Source organism: Nothoprocta perdicaria, unplaced genomic scaffold, assembly GCF_003342845.1.
Source record: "Nothoprocta perdicaria isolate Ctin4 unplaced genomic scaffold, notPer1 scaffold_156, whole genome shotgun sequence".
NCBI lineage: Eukaryota > Metazoa > Chordata > Aves > Tinamiformes > Tinamidae > Nothoprocta > Nothoprocta perdicaria.
In genome coordinates, this window is record NW_020454716.1 from 1,465,416 (window position 1) to 1,470,056 (window position 4,641).

Here is a 4,641-nt window from a genome sequence, read left to right on the forward strand (position 1 = left end):
TCCATTCTGCTGCTGTGGTAACCCCAGGGTTAAAGCTATTGTGATTTTCGGTCATGCATGAGGAGCCGCTCCATAAGCGAGGCTGGGAGCCACTTGGAAACAAAGGAAGTCAGAGCTGCAGCCTCCTGGGAGCACCTCTCGGGCTGCCGCCCTCTCCGCTCCCGGGAAAGGCAGCCTGCCCTGACGCTCATCACGGAGAAACAGAAAGGCGCCGCAAGGCGTAATCACAGAACATTTATAAGCAACAATCTCACATAAAACTAATCCCAGGTTTAATCACCGTGCTGCTGTCATGGGCACAGCACTTGGGAACGTAGGCAGGCTACAAAACCCTCCAGGAAAATACCTCATTGCCACACTTTGCTAGCCTATTCTCATCTCAGATTTACCCCTCTCTGATCTCTGACTATCCTAGGATCACTTGTTTTCCTTGCAGAGAGTAGGGCTATGCAGTGTTTGCTGAGCACCAATGAGGGCCTGAGAGCAGACTTAGCTTAGCTGGAAGGCTCAAGAGAAAATCAAACTGTTATTTCTGGAGGTGACTCTGTGGTGTCTCATTTATTAACAGGAGATGAAATGTTTTTATATGGGGCTCTCAGAGAAGTCCCCTATAAAGACTGAATGTAGGGCCTTATATCCAGAGGCCACAAGCTGCTATTTCTTGAGTTAAGGACCAAGATCCTCTGGTGCCAAACCCAAGATGGACCATCTATAGGATGGACACCACATATGTAGAAACTGTGATGTGTAACAATTTCAAATTAACTTTCATCCAACATAACTCTTCTACACATCCACGCTATCACTGCAAGCCTAGTTAAGCTCACAAGTGTGAGTCACTTCACACTTCCAGATGTGCCACGCTCTCCAGACAGCAGAATAGGGCATAGCAACCACTAAGGGCTTGAGAAGGAAGCCAACTAAATTTAAATGAGAAATGATCCACTACAAGATTGTCATGACAAGACTGATTAACCGTTGCAAAGTGTTTATGGAATGGTAGGGGCACTAGATTCCTCATCCTGTCAGGTTTTCATATTCAGATGGAGATTATGCCCATCTTTTGCATTTACTGTCACTTTCAGAAGCTAACCATCGGATGTGCAAGAGGACAGTATTTGCCTGTGCTTCCTGCCCCTGTTGTGGAGAAGCCAGCTTGGCAGAAGACTAAGTGAATGATGGGTCAACCTTATTTTAGTAAGAGAGGTCATTCTGGTTTGCCATTGTATGTTGACCAGAGGCCTTCAGGAAGGGAGTTTCCGCAAGGCAAGCTTTATAGTAAAGGCTGGGCCTGCTTTCCKTTCTGGAAAGCGTGCTGTAGCCAAACACGAACTGTCACACTTGATACAGCTCTAAGCAGATGAAAATCTAGGTGCTGTGATGGATATAGGAGTTGGGACTAGATAGTCCAGTCATTTCCTCTGATCTCGCACCATATGAAAGTACCACTTGGCTAATTTTCCATAGCATCTTTCTAAAGGAAAAGCTAGGAAATGTTTTCTACTGTGAGGAAATGACAAGCTAAAGGGTGAAAATTGAAGTCAGCAAGTATCTCAGCATGCTACAGGGACAAGACAATCTCGGAAACAGAACACAAGGAGATTGAAAAGAGGACACTCTTAGATGCTCAGAGAAGCTGAGAGGTGTGTAAACAGAGGAAAAAGTGGCTATAAAATGAAAGCATCACAGGATTTTGAAGACAAGGGCAGCAATTCAGAGAGCCTGGTGAAAGGGCAGGAAGGAGAGGCAAAAGATATTTGCTCTGCCTTGATGTGACTGTCTTTTACACTTAGTGGCATTTCTGTCCATCCTGTCGAGACAACAAAGCTTCCTGCAGAGAGCCCAGCATGGGTCATGGAGACTGTTTCGGAGACACCTCTGAATCTCTCGGATAATACTCTTGTAATAGCTGGTAGACTTTGTTGTCTGTATTTCTTTTTCCTGTGAAAATGTCACTTTAGCAAAAAAAAAAACCAAACAAACAAAAAAAACCCAAACAAACAAACAAACAAACAAACAAAAAAAACCCACCACCACAACAACAAAAACATTGAAACTATCTTATGCCACTTCAGGTAAAATTTGAAGAGATCGTTTTTAAAGTTTCTATCCCAATGGCAGTTATTTTCTTCTGCTTAATTGAATATATGTAAAATTCTGTGAAAGACAGAGCTTCACCAGAATGTTTTGAGTACCCTGTATCAAAATACTTTGACCTGAAAAAAACAGTTTCTGAACTTTGTTTAAAAAAAAAAAAAAGAAAGAAAAGAAAGTTCTTGCCCATCTGGAGGCTCCACTTCTCTCTTTCTAGGCCTCACCAGTTTTCACAGACGAGAAAATGAAATATTCTTGAAAGCTTTTTTTTCTGCATCTTGTGCCTGCCGGACTGACTAGCCATAATCCTCGAAGCAGCGCAGCCTGGGGACACACACCCTGCTCTCTGTGCTCCCCTTCCTGTTTGAAAACCCTAGCTTGCTGCTAAAACTCCTTGGGGCTTGSTGGTGGTGAAGACAGCCTCCCTGTCATTGCTGTCACTTTCCAGCCTCACCTCGGTGGCAGATCTAGGTCCAGGCAYAGGGAGTGATCTCCGCAGGTCTAGCAGGGCCCTTCTACAACCTCCTGGCACTTTTGCTGCTCTGCCACTGCAAGCTGCTGCCTGGTGCATGTGAGCTGGCCAGAGGGCTGGTCCACGTGGATGGCACCCGACCTGGCCCTTGGTGAGGAAGTGACACGACCAGGCCAACCCATTACCACCACGTTGCTCCCCAGCCTCGCAGAGAACTGACGATTCCACCTTCCCACAGCAGACAATCCCTCCCTGCAGTTTGGAGTGCATTTTTCATTCTTCCTTCTCTGTTGCCTGAAGAGGCTYAGAGAGGGGCTCGGCACTGTGGTTTCCTCAGTCCTGCAGCCTAGCCTTGTACCACATCGCTAGCCCCAAGCTGCGGGCATGCGCGAGGGATGCTGCAAGAAGACTTGACTGCATTTACATTAAACCTGCTCTCAAAAAACCTTGGTGCTGTCTGGACCGTGCAAATCCTATAACMCCACAGTGTTGGGCAAGTGAAAGCTGTTGTAGACTGGTTGCTAYCTTAAGTTGTCTCGCAACCACCTTGTGCCACAGCCCTTTTTCTGGTCATTCCTGCAGGTGGTATCACCTACCCCTTGTGTGCGGCTGTGCGGGAGGGCCCTCTGGCACGGATTCCATGTGCATCAACCAGCTGCTTGGGGACTTGGAAATCAATGCCAACGAAAGACTGAGGTTGCTTCTCCAACCTGAGCTGCACAGACTAACGATAGCGTTCTGATTATACGTGCCTGTGATACAGCATCAAARAGGGACATGGGAATGGCAGAGCTCTGGCTGGGTTTTGTAAGAGCTGTCATATCATTTAAATAGCCAGCAGCTCCGATAAAAAGCTGTGCTTACTTTTCCTGGTATTTCAAACTGGCAAAAGGCAGGTGGGAGAACTGGATGGCTTTGAATGAAAAAAAAATGCTGCAGAAGTCCTCTGGTTCTAAGTTATGAATTCAAATCTTGCCCAAGAGTAACAYTGTTGAAAGCAGGTATACGTTGCTTTCAGAAAACACTGGAGCCTGTGACATGGGATGATGTAAATATTTGACTCACTTTTTTTAAATGACACTTACTATGTCTGAAAATCTTACCCCAGTGCAGTAGCCTGAGCTATTATCTGAAAACTACTTGTTCATCATTTCTTTGATACAATTTTGAGACATTTTTTCTTGAATCCAATTCTACATTTTAAAAAGTCAACATGACATATTTTGACTTTCCTTGTTTGACAATACCAAAGTATTTCATTTCAATAGTGTAAAACATGATTGCTGCAGCTTTGCCTTCTCATTTTGTTCCGTGGCTTTTGTATTATAATATTTCAATATTGCAGAGCACAGATAGAATACATATAATACTTAATCTTTTTCGTATCTTTTAGCATAATCACAATGAAAGCTTCAAATTTTATCACAGTAAGATTTTTCACTAGCTCCAAGTCAGGACTGGATTTATTTTTTTGGTCTTTTTTTTAATCTCTTTTTCTTAATTTTTTTCAGGACTGGATTTATTTTTTTGGTCTTTTTTTTAATCTCTTTTTCTTAATTTTTTTTTAATCTCAGATCTACAGCTTTTTTTTTTCCCTGTTATGCTGCTGCAAATTCTGAAATGTCCAGTATTCTCACTGAAGAAATGTTCTGTTTTCCACAGATATTTCACTTGGCATCCATGAAACGAGCGATTTCAGCCCAGTTCCCAGTGGACAAGCATCCAGTTTCCAAAAAGACGCCCTTGTTTTTGGGATGASCTCATCGTGCCGAGCACGGCAGGATGCGGTTCCCCGCTACGGTTTGTCCAGGGGTCAAGGCGACTTAAGAGGCTCCCACCGCATCCTGCCTCTCCTCGCCTCCTTCCTCCCGTCACTCGGCCGGACACATGGCCCCTGTCTTCGGTGTGCAGCTTCCCCCAAATTTGTGGCCCTGCTCTAAACCGCGACAGTGAAATGAGCTGGGTCGAACAGAACCAGAAAGAAAATAAAGAAAAAAGAAAGGAAATGTGGAACAGTTTTCCCTTAGGAAAAGAGGGAGTGGAGTAAAGACAGAGCTTCCCGATGCTCTTTGGAC